Source organism: Acomys minous (assembly GCF_964271855.1).
Source record: "Acomys minous genome assembly, chromosome: 3".
Classification (NCBI taxonomy): Eukaryota; Metazoa; Chordata; class Mammalia; order Rodentia; family Muridae; genus Acomys; species Acomys minous.
This window is the reverse complement of record NC_140485.1, coordinates 125,040,578-125,053,727: the sequence shown is the minus strand read 5'-3', so window position 1 is coordinate 125,053,727 and position 13,150 is coordinate 125,040,578. Positions and strand designations below refer to the sequence as shown.

The 13,150-nt window shown below is 41.0% G+C and overlaps 1 pseudogene across 1 annotated transcript; it reads left to right on the top strand.

The window, feature by feature from the left end:
* Nucleotides 1–9,519: 9,519 nt before the first annotated feature.
* LOC311593840 (zinc finger CCHC domain-containing protein 9-like) lies at nt 9,520–10,368 on the top strand (annotated as a pseudogene). The gene has a single exon. The product of its transcript is annotated as a zinc finger CCHC domain-containing protein 9-like (transcript).
* Nucleotides 10,369–13,150: the final 2,782 nt, after the last annotated feature.

Below are 13,150 nucleotides of genomic sequence, written 5' to 3'. Positions count from 1 at the left end.
TGCACATGACCGTAGATCTTCATAGCATCACCTTCAACACTAACAAATTTCATTTCCTTTACTGTTTTATAACTCTTTGGAGAAAGGATTTTAAAAACACTGCTGTTGATACTCTTAAAATTTTAGAGCATATATGTAATTGGAAGATGGAACTTGATAGGGCAAAATCCATATGGTAGTAAATTTTGTTGGTTTTTTTAAAATAAATTATTAACTTGCTGTTCTTTTATCTAAGTAGAAGAGTAATGAAATTTGCTCGGTATTTTCTTTTAAAGATGTTATAAAGCGAAGTTATAATACCAGTCACAGCATCCTGCTGGGACAGTGGCTGATAAAGTCCAGGGAGATGGCTATTGGCACAAACTAGTCTTTCTCCTTAGAGGAGGGGAAATTTCAGAGTAACTTTGCAAACACAGTTCTTTTTATAGAGTGAGGGCAACACTGTGCAGTAAAGTGTGCATCTGGCTGGGAACAGGCCACTGGATCTCAGGCCAATTTACTATTTAGTAAGACATGCAATTGCATAGCTTGCCTTGGGCACCCTTGTGATACCTAGACTCCCAACTTTTTTTTTTTTTATCAGAAGCTGGACTTGAACTAGGTGATCTCTGAAGGATAAGAGTTAGAAAGTTTATAGCTGCTTAATAAAAATTTTAAATTTCAACGCAGTGTAATAAGATGAATACCACACACATGCACACAACCGAATCACAAGGAGTGATGTAAAAATATAAAGAATTCAAAGATGTAAGCATAGGACTTATCTATTATAAAGAAAGAAAGAAGAGAGAAGCCAAGCATGTCAGCTCCTGTCTGAAATCCTAGCACATGTAGTCTAAAGCAAAGGAACTATCACTGATTTGAGGCTAGGCACGGTTGTACAGCGAGTTCATAGCTAGCCTGGACTCCTCATTGTACATTTAAGAACTTGTCAAAGAAGAATAAAGTATTGTTTTAAAAACCGAAAAAGAGAGAGGCAAGAGAGGGAGAAAAAGTCACAAGAGAGAAGAGAAAAGACAGAAGTAAGGGAATACACTATCTTTTCAGTGATCATAAGGTGGTATTTTTAAAATTACCATTGTCCTGCCCTTCTCATATTGTCTTAGTTAGGGTTACTGTGGCTATGATGAAGCACCATGACCAAAGGACACTTGGGGAAGAAAGGGTTTATTTGGTTTACACTTCCACATGGTAGTTGGCCATTGAAGGAAGTAAGGGCAGGAACTCACACAGGGTGGGAACCTGGATTAAGAAGCTGATGCAGAGGCCATGGAGGCATGCTGCTTACTGGCTTCCTTGCCATGGCTTGCTCAGCCTGATTTCTTATAGAACCCAAAATCACCAAGCCAGGATGGATAGAACCATCCACAATGGATTGGTATTGGGCCATCCTCCATTAATCACTGATTAAGAAAATGCCTCCAAATGCTTATTTTCATCCGGTGGTGGTTTTAAGTTATTATTTGTCTTATACAGAGAAAAAACTAGGCTGAATTCAGGGACGTCTCTCTTTTCCTTTATCTGTAGGTAAGGAGATAGGAGTTAAAAAGAAAGAAAGAGGCATTAGAAATATAGAGGGAGGATAGAACAAAAGGTAGATGATCGAACCCACTCCTTAACTCAAGGCTTTAATTGTTACTTATAATGAAGGTTATGTATAAGTCATTGGTACAGAATTTTGTATATTGATGCAAAGCATGGGCATGACAAATACCAGATTTTAGCACAAGAATATATATCCTAAGTCTAACAGATAGATATGAATCTATAGATATATGAGATAAAATAGTTAAATAAGGTCTTCAAAAGCCTCAGAGACCTACAGAATACAGCATTTAAAAATGTTATTATTCTAAAGTTTCTTTGACAACACAAGTTAACTCCTAACAACACTCAGACAATCTCAAAGAAGATGATGAGCATCAAAGAGCCTCCTTATTGAGTTGGCTTCAAATGTAAACAGGCCACTGGGCAAAATGTCCATGTTTCTGCCACAAACAGAATTCTGCTTAAAAATGGTCAGTTTAGATGCAGGCAGAGTCAGTGGCTGAACTCCACTAAGACAGGGTAAGCAAGTCCTCAATAGTTCCTGACTCACGAATAAGTCTGACAGAGATATTGGGCTAGAAGTTCAAAGACGAGGCTCCAACTTTATAGGGAGTGTTAGGCAGTATACTTTATAGAGACTGTTCAGGCAGTAAACTGTCTCAGTCATTTTTTTCATTTTGGAAGGTGCTAACCTACACTACTGGTTCATTCAGGCATTTAAGTTTTATTCCTCCTCAAGTCTCTGAGGCGGGTTGAAGAACAGATAGTTTAGTTTCACAATCAAGTTAAATTGGTTAGGGGTTAATACCTTTTTAGATCAAGATAAAAGATTTACATCAAGAGAGATGAGATATGATAGATATTGAATTTCTTTCAGAAATTTAGACCCAACAAGATAGGAAAGATGTTTACTTCAAGTCTGACAAATACAAATAGCCAAATCACCATGAATGTAATATTTATATAACTCATGATTGTCACATGGTTCTCCCTGCTGTATGTAGTTTGTATTATGCATGTGTAATAAAATAAATGTACACGGAAAGAAGAAGAAGAAGAAGAAGAAGAAGAAGAAGAAGAAGAAGAAGAAGAAGAAGAAGAAGAAGAAGCCTACAGCTGGACCGTATGGAAGCATTTTCTCAATTCAGGTTCCCTCCTTTCAAATAACTCTAGCTTGTGTCAAGTTGAAATAAAACTGTCCAGCATATGCATCAAAGTTTTTTTTCCAGTTAATGTTATTGTATTCAAAGTAAACGTAGCTCCCTGCAATGGGCAAAGAGATACCTTGTTGGTGGTATTCTTATATTAGCCAGGGGCAGAGCAGATGGCAATCCTTTGTTCATCCTAGCTTGATGCCTGGCTTGGTGACCAAAGCTGTTTTATGCCTAGGACACATAAAAATCAAATCAAATCAAATCCAGGCAGTGCACCGTTGGAGGAAGACAAACAGAGACCTGAGTTCTGTCATGCCACAGGGTAAGGGCCTGTGTAAAGATGCCCACAGACCTGCCCCTGACCATACACACCTACCCACCCACACCCACATACACGCACCACCAGCACGACCACTACATATGGCTGAGCAGGAGGAGGAACACAGACAGAGGCCTGCAGACAGACATGTTATCCACAGACCTGCCCCCCCAGACACACCCTGCATAATCACAGGTGGGCCATAGATACCTGCTTGTCACCATGCCAAGTGGCTCAGGGTAGAGGAGAACATCACCCAGGGGGCCAACAACCTGGTGGCCAGTCTGAAGCGGGAACCACCACAGTGTACATCTGTGTAGTAGTTAGATGGGAGAGAAAGAGAGTGAGTCAGCTAGAACATTATTAAGTGAGACGGAACTGAAGGCTCAAAAGTGGAGAGAAGTAGCCTGTTATGAGTGGCCAGCCCCACCAGCTGCAGCTGAGGGCCACGTTTGGGTGCTTGGCTATACAGTGGCAGGGGTGAGTGTCGATGTCCTAACCTCATATTACCTCTCAAGAACTTAGGGTTGTTTCTAGTCCTGGTCAAGGCAGCCTCCAGGGACCACATGGATGTCCAGGGGCCATGCAGAGCCTGCCCCACCCCTCATGGGCAGCAGCAGGGCTCTGAGTCAATGTCTGTGTCTCACATTATCACTAGAGAACACAAGGACATCCCTGGTCAGGCCACAAGAACAGGCTGACCACAAGGAGTCCCTGTGAGCATCCAATATTGATGGTGCCATAGAAACTAGAGACCTCGAACCAGACCATGACTTATTGCAGTGAACATTCCAAGTGAAGATGTGTGGACAGAGGGACATACTGTGGAACACTGTGACATACTTACTACAGCTCCCAGGATGAGAAGGTTTGTATGCTTTGTTTTTGTGGGTTTTATTTTGTATTTGTGTTGTTTATTTTTGGAGGGAGGTCACAAGAGCTAAGTGTGGATATGGAAGGAAATGGGAGATGAGAAGGGTGTGGGTACATGATGTGACTCTCACAAAGAATCAATAAAAAAGTTAAAAATACTTAAAAAATTTAAAAATAAATAAAAATAAAATAGAATCCATCAGGTGGGTGTGGTGGCACACGCCTTTAATTCCAGCACTCAGGAGGCAGATTGCCATGAGTTTGAGGCCAGCCTGGTCTATAAAGCGAGTCCAGGACAGCCAAGGCTACACAGAGAAACCCTGTCTCAAATAAAACAAAACAAAAAAGAAAGGAAAATAGAAAAGAAATAAAAAAAAGAAGTCGCCTTAAGATTTAAAAATAAAAAGTGCTCAATGGGACCAGGAAAGTAAGTCATAAAAGTAGATTGCTTGACAGTTTGCTTCTCTCTTGTTGAGATAAAACACTGCCAGAACAGACTTGGAAAGGAAAGTATTTATTCGCCTTATGGTTTATAGTTCAGTTGTAAGAGAAGTCAAGTCAGGAACGTGGAGGCAGAGACTGAACGAAAGGCAGGAACCATGGAGAAGCTGGCCATGACATGAGCATCTTGTTTTCTCACACTTCCCAGGACCACTTTTTTGGGGTGGCGCCAGCTACAATGGGTTGAGCCCTCCCACACCAATCATTCATTAAGAAAATGCCTCCTGGATGCACCCACAGGCCTATGGGATGAAGGCCTTCCACCATGCAGGTTCCTTCTTCCAAAGGAACTCCAGTTTGTGACAAATTGACCAAAACTGACCAGCACACTGCTTAAATGTGAAGACATGAGTTTGAAGCCCAGAACCCACATTTACAAAACCAAGCATGCTTCTGCATGTTTGTAATCCCAGTGCAGGAAAGTCAGAGACAGACACATCCCAGAGGCTTCCTGGCCAGCTGGCGTAAGTCCAGATAGTGGTGAACGGCACTTATGAAATAACTCCTGAACTTGAACTTGTCTACATACACACACACACACACACACACACACACACACACACACACACACACACACACACACAGTGCTATAGTCCAGCCAGTGCTACCTGTTGGTAACGTCTTGCCTTCCTATGGTACATTTCTAAGAACGAATGAGCTGGTATTGATGCCTTAAAAGCCAAGTCTTATTTGAATATCCTTAGTCACTACACAAAGCCTTCTTTCTGTCTCTGGATCCAATTCAGGGTATGGCGTGTAATTCAAGCCACACTCCACATATTGAGCCTCTATAATTCCTACTTTCACAGCTGGTCCTCAGGATCCATATTCAAGAACCATTGCACCCCAGCGTCAGGCTATATTTAAGCAGAAGACTCCCGCAGGCAGAAGCCTCGGTATCTGGCCCAGTTCTTTTTTGAGCTGACCCCATAATAGAGGCTCCTGCTGAGCTAACCAAGCAGTCTCCAAGCACGAGCCTTCCTTGGCGCCTTGTTCCAGTCTTCTTGGGCCCTTTGCTTTTCATTTGCTTCTAGATAGAAGTTTCTCACTGACCTTTGACTCCTAGGTTCAGATGCCAGTCACATCACCCTTCAGAGCAGGGTTTGACCAGGTGATTTCCCATCCCCACTCCCCATATGCAGGGCTAGCTAAGTCTCTTTTAGTCTAGAACGTAGGCTTCTGCTTCAAGTCTGGCTAAAAATGGTCGTTAGATAATCTAACTGGCTCTCTTCAGAAAACTGCATCTTCCAGGCAAAGAAACAGCAGACCTTGCTTTCCTCTGGACTCCTGAGTCTCCTACTGGGGCACACACACCTTAGGATACCAGCATTATGTCAAGCATGAAGAGCCACTCTGAAACACGTAATAAGGACACCCTTGGTGAAGTCACTGATTATTCAGGCCCTTGGCACATAGGATATAGGGTAGTAAAGTTTGTCTGAATCAGTACTCACGAGCTGAAGCTCAGGGGGTAAACATTTGAATTTAAGCCATCTTTCTTAGAGGGCTACCTGCATCCTGCTTCTGATGGCTGGATCTGCTCTTCCTGCTATGTCTCCCAAGGAGTTCTCTACACTCTCAACACTAAATGCTCAGCAATCAGCAGCTGGTGACAAAGGTACCCTCAAGCCTGTGAATGAAAGAATGTTTTGAGAACCGTAAGAGACGATTTTAGATATATGTTAAATTCTATACTATATTTTTAAGCTTATATAAATATTTAAGCCTATGGAAGTCCCAGGTATTAAATTTGGCCAAGGAAAACTATTTGTTTCAGCTATTTTTGTTGTTTTGTTTTTTGTTTTTTGAGACAGGGTTTCTCTGTGTCGCCTTGACTATCCTGGACTTCTTTTGTAGACCGGGCTGGCCTCGAACTCACAGAGATCTGCCCGCCTCTGCCTCCCAAGTGCTGGGATTAAAGGCGTGCACTACCACTGCCCAGTCTGTTTCAGCTATTTTAATGGACACAAAACTATTGGAATATGAATTTTAAAACAAGGTTAAACACCTGGAAAAATTATTGCCTATATAAATTTAAATTTTTATTCACTTAGACAATATTTTATTTTAAAATGGATGCTTATTCGTTTGTTTATTTATATGTGAGAGGCCTACAGGTTTTAGAGGTCAGATGACAACTTGTTGGAGTTGATTCTCTCCTTTATCATGCACACCAGGAACTGGAGGTCATCTGATTTGGCCACAGGTGGTTTTACTAATTGTGCTAGTTCACCAGATCTCTGGAAATAACTGTCAAAGTAATTGATATTCCCAGTGTCTTAATTAGGGTTTCCATTTCTATGAAAAGACACTATGGCCACAGCAACTCTTATAAAGGAAAATATTTAATTGAGGCTGAATTTCAGTTCAGAAGTTTTGTCTATTATCTTCATGGCAGCAAGCATGGCGGCACGCAGACAGATATGGAGCTGGAGAAGGAGCGAGCGGGCAGCAGGAAAAGAGAGACACCGGGCGTGGGATGAGCATTTGTAACCTCAAAGCCCATCCTCAGGACACACTTCCTCCAACAGGCCACACTTACCCCAACAAGTACACACCTCCTAGTCGCGCCACCCCCTAATGTCCAAAGCCGTTCTATTCAAACCAACACACCCCATTTCATGAAGTATTTGTCTTTGTTCAGCGAAGCTTCTAACGGTCTCCATCATTATCCGTTTGGTTTTTTTTTTAGAATGCCTGCTCAAACATGAGTACAATTCTTCACAGACACATTTGTTGTTGTTTGTTTGTTTGTTTGTTTTCTATTTTATTTTTAAGGTTATAGTGTAATTTTTTCTCCTTTCTATTTGCCTCCTACAAGCATTACTATATACCTCCCAATTGTTCTTTTTCAAATTCATGGCCTCTTTTTTTTTATTAATTAATGTAATTTTCATTACATGCACATATGTATGCATGTACACATATATATTCTTATGTGTATAACATGCTCAGACTATATAATGTTGCTTATGTGTTTGTTTTTATAGATAACCATTTGTTACTGAATAACCAGTTTCTGCTACTCTCAGCATTCCTTAGTTACCTGTAGTTCACAAGAGTTGAGGCCTCCTGTCTTTCTCCTGGAGCACGTCCATTGTCCACTGTCCTTCTTCAGGCCATGAGAAAGCAGCCATGCAGTCATGTTGTTGAGACTTCATGGGTGCAACTTCTGACACTATTAGGAGGCTTCTCTTCGAAGAAGGAGGGGAGTGGGGGGAGGGGTGCATGAGGCCAGGACTGGGAGGGGAGGAGGGAGGGGGTGGGGTCAGGCTGCAAAGCAATGACAGTAAGAACGGAAGGACGGAAGGAAGGACGGAAGGACGGAAGGAAGGACGGAAGGAAGGAAGGAAGGACGGAAGGAAGGAAGGAAGGAAGGACGGAAGGAAGGACGGAAGGAAGGAAGGAAGGAAGGAAGGAAGGAAGGACGGACGGAAGGAAGGAAGGAAGGAAGGAAGGACGGAAGAAGGAAGGAAGGAAGACTGACTTTTAAAAAGTGGTTTAGGGCAAGCTGGACCTTCTCTTTATGGTTCACAGAGGCTGAGATTTCAGGTTCTGCACATCAAGAAAACATCTTTTGGCCAGGTGCGGTGGCGCACGCCTTTAATCCCAGCACTCAGGAGGCAGAGGCAGGCAGATCTCTGTGAGTTCAAGGCCAGCCTGGTCTACAAAGCAAGTCTAGGACAACCAAGGCTACGCAGAGAAACCCTGTCTTGAAAAACCAATAAAAACAAACAAACAAAAAAACACCTTTCTGAATGACTATGCTAAAGGTCTAGGATTTATTGAGACACACAAATTACAGGGCTTGGCAAGTGTTGGAGCAGCTGCTTTAGTCTAACAGAGTGGTGTTTTTATTTGTGCATTCATCACAATGAAGTAATTTTGATTTTAAATCTGTGACCACCTGCTCCTATTTCTACTCAGGAAGATCAAGTATATGCTTCAAATTTTTATTTATCTAAACGAATGCAAGACAAAAAGAGCAGCCTTGAGTTTAGATATTTTATATGAACATATGAAGTTTTTATAAGTATTTTACACATTGTAAAAACAGTAAGACTTGGATTAAAATGGAAGAAAATATATCTCTGATCAGAAGATATAGTGAACCAAGCAACCTCAAGGAAACTTTTATTTGTAATATTCTGATTTTAAAATAACAACTGACACCAGTGCTTCCTGGTGAAATGTCAAATTCTAGGGCAAAGGCAGGAAATACAAAAGGACAGGCCCGGAACATCTGACAGCATCACAAAATAAGGAAAGGCACAAGAAAACAAAATAAAGGCTATTGGATAAATAAATAACCTTTGCAGAGGAACTCCACATCACTTATAGAGCATCTGTCCTTTAACAGAGATCAAGAACAACTTGTAGCTGGGCATGGTGGCGCATGCCGTAAATCCCAGCACTTGGGAGGCAGAGGCAGGCTGGTCACAGTGAGTTCGAGGCCAGCCTAGTCTACAAAGTGAGTCCAGGACAACCAAGGCTAACCCTGTCTTGAAAAACCAAAACCAAAAACCAAAAAAAAAAAAAAAAAAAAAAAAAAATTCCAGAACAAAAACCATAGTGACTGCCAGGTGCTACATACAAGGATGCAAATATTCAAACCCTCCTTTCCCTGAATCTCTCTAAGGTAGAACATGGAAGGCTGAAATAATCCCCACCAGCCTCCCTGTAATAGGAGAGGACTGGTACAGAGGAGGGGATGAGTGACAACGGATACCCATAGTTAACTTTCTGTTTATGCAAAAGTTTTCTAACTTTGGAGCCTCTGCTTTGAACCAGTGATCATAACACAATAGCCTGAGTGAAGCCACCATTTGTAACACAGACCATAAAAGCCAAATGTGAGAAAACAGGGTCTGAAGATACAGTTAGGCAAGCAGCCAACAAGTTGGCCAGTGACAACCCCTCCCAGCATGTCTATGTCATAACCTGACGTAGAACTCTTACTTTCTGGAGGCTACATAGCAATATGTCACACACACACACACACACACACACACACACACACACACACACACGCGCACACACACACACACACACGCACACACACACACAAACTTTTAAATTTTGCTGGAGGATCCATGGGATCGGTAAAGTACCTCCAATGAAACCATGACCAGGTGGGCTAGAATTACTACTACCTTAAGTAGTAAGAGACCCTTGTCTGCAACACCACGGGAGGACACGAAGAAGGGGTCTGCAGAGAGAGCAAGCCAAAACTTGCCAAAGCATAAACAACATCAAATCACTGGTCTGTCCCTGAAAAATGACGCATCTCAAGCAAAACATAAAATGAACAAAAATAAAAAAGACTCAAATGAAGATGTGAGTGGATTCATGGAGTACCCAAAACAGAACTCACAGGTGAGTGCTTCATAACGGGCAGATGATGGCAAAGGACAGCCAGGAAGTGAGGGAAGAAACCGAAGTGGCCTTAAAGAAAGACAGGAGAAGGGAAGGAAGACAGTTAATAAGACAAGCAGCGAAGAAAAACATGCAATGCAATGGTATGTCTCCATTGCAGACAGCCTGGCCATGGGGCTGCTGATTGCTCAGCTGTGCTAGAAAGTCAGGACATGGGCACTGGCGTCTTTTACCGTTGTGGGTCCAAGGAGCACAAGATCACCAAATGCAGAGCCAGCGTAGCCTGCGCTCTCCGTGAATTTCCTTTTGCAAAATGTTTTGTCTGTGGACAAATGGGACACCTGTCCAGGTCCTGCCCTGATAACAACAAAGGCATCTATGCTGATGGTGGTGGCTGTAAGCTCTGTGGCTCTGTGGAACATTTTAAGAGTGATTGCCCTGAAAAATCAGAATTCAGATCGAATCATCACAGTTGATTGCTGGACAAAGGGAAGGAGTGTAGATGATGAAGAAGTTCTCGATGTGCCCAAACCACTGAAACCTAAAATAAAGTGCCCAAGGTTGTCATTTTTTGATAAGAATCAGTACTGTTGTTAATTATCACCTTACTGTTACTTTCCAAAGTAGGCCCTTAGAGGTTACAGCGGGGCACCTATGGAGGCGAGCCTGGGTCACAAACTCTGACTGTAGTGGGGGCAAGTTGCTGTCCATCAAGGAGTACAGGATGATCAGTTGCACTCTCTAGATTCACACGCACATGTGCATATGCTGTGTGTGTGTGTGTGTGTGTGTGTGTGTGTGTGTGTGTGTATCTGTCTGTCTTGTCTGTGTATCTATCCGAGACAGATTGTATGTAGCCCAGGTTGGCTTCACACTAGGGATCCTGCATCAGTGTCCTGAGTGCTGAGATTAAAGGCAGTGAACCTAAGAACGTACTTTAACAGACAGAACATAGACATACCTAAATGGCTATATACCTGATTATGGATGTCATCTCTATAAATGTAAATTATGAATCAAAATTGACCACTTCTAAACAAAGCACATAACCTTGAGTTTGTAAATAAGTAAATGTTTTGTTATATGTTGTTTAAAACTTTTAAATATTATTAGATACATATTTCACCCATTGTGCATGTGTATACAGACTACTTATAAGACTATTAATCTGATTCCTATTAATAAACTGCTTAATATCCCAGCAGTGTGTTATTTATATAACACAGCCACTGAATAGAATGCTTCACACATATTTTGATTCAGAATGTATAAGTTCATAGAAAAAGCTCACAGTCAGTATAAGGAGGAACTTTTACAAAGAAAAAGAAATGATTAGATTTATAATAATTTAAAGTATATATCTATAGTTATATAATATATTTGTACAATATATAGTTATACAATAAAAAATAAATAAAATTATAAAGTTAGTATAATATAATATATTTCTTTGAAATTTTACAAAAACTCTATAGTAAAAAAATGGAAAAGTAAAATGTAATATAAGAAATAACTAGAAATCAAGAGGCAGTTATTATTAATACAAATTTTTCTATTTTTTGCTCATGTAAATATGGTTTTGTTTTATTTGGGACACTGATTATGTAACTCAACAGGAGATGTTCTTACAGTGATTTTCAAAAATATAATAAAAATATTATACAAAAATAAAAATACTGGACATATTAGTTATTTGTTCTCTTGTTGTGCTAAAAGACCCTGACAAAAACAGCTTAGGATCATCATTCAAAAGTACATCAGTGGCAGCAGAGAAGTCAGGACGGCTGGAGCTGGAGGCAGTGGTCATACTGTCTCCACAGTCAGGGAAAGGAGAGTAGTGAGTGGTCCGGCTTAGCTGGCCTCCTCCATTATATGAGATGTAGGAGGAGGGCCAGTGTGAGGATCCCACTCTCACCCAGGCCTGCTCTTTCTAGCTCACAAGCATAATCTAGAGCATCCTTCACATGGAGCCCAGAGGCTTATCCGAGGAGACTCTAGGTCCTGTCAGGCTGACACCTGTGTTAACCAGCACACCAGGTTCCACAGAAGCTCAGTAATGCATGAAGCCAAATCCCTGGAGGCCATAGGAGCAGAAAGTAATGCAGTTTACCAGGCTCCATGTGCTGCGGAGAGAGAAAACATGAGTAGATGCTAACCAAGGACACCAAACTTCAGTTAGGAAGAATAAGCTCAAAAAATTATATCACACAAAACATTGAGTGGAGTTAAGGACAGTATATTATATTATTGAAAATCACTGTAAGAGTAGATATTAAATGTTCTTATTGTCAAAATGGTATGTGACATAATGCTAGTCATTTACTGTATTCAGTCATTTTACAAGATGAATATATCTTTCAAAGTATCATAGGAACATGATACATATATATAATGTTTATTGATTTAAAATTAATTTTAAGGTGAGAAGTGCCTTTAAAAATTAAATCTAGTTTTGCTTTCAAAGTGCTTATTTTTAAAACAATATTTTTCTTATCCTAATCATATCATCTTCTCTTCCATAAGCTTCTCACAGCTCAAAGGATAAAATTGCTATGTAGAAGGCCATAAAAGGCATTCTTAGGAATCCAAGAAAGCTCAAAATTCAAGTGAAACATCACTATTCACACACACACACACACACACACACACATATGTCAGCACAAGAACCCAGTAAGCCAAACAAGGCATATGTCAAGCAAATAGGAGGATGACAACATAAAACAGGCATGTGCAATAAAACACTGAGAAAACTGATTCTTCAGGAGAAACTCGAAGTGTTTAACAAACAGGTTTTACCTTGGTTGGATGGAAGGATGTGAGCATGCCCAGGGATCTGCTAATCCAGGAATAAGTGATGAGGTTTCTGTCTTTTATACCAAGTCATCCTCATGTTTCTTAAAAATATAAAGACGGTGGGCCCATGAGAGGGCTTGGTGGACAATGGTTCTTGTTTTACACATTGGTGATCTAAGTTTCTACCCAGAACCCAAGAAAAAGTAGACAGAGAGAACTGACTCCATGGCATTGTCTTCGGACCTTCACACATGTGCCACAATGTATACACATGGCTGTATAATATACCCATCTGTAATAATGATGATGATGATGAGCTCATAATATAAATGCATCTATAAAAGGGAACAGTTAAGCTGATGAACACAGACCTTAAAGTTTATTGCTTCTTTGAAAATGTTACGCTTGTTCTTAGTGTATCTTGATCATACCTAAAGGGGCTCTGGCCAGCTGGAGCACCCCGAGATTGGCTCTGGCAGGCCTTGTCCTTCTCCCCCATTCCCTTCTGTCTTGCTAAAAACCATTAGATGGCATTCTTAAATCTAGCCACCAAAGTCTATTCCCTTATTTGGCCACTTCCTCCTTC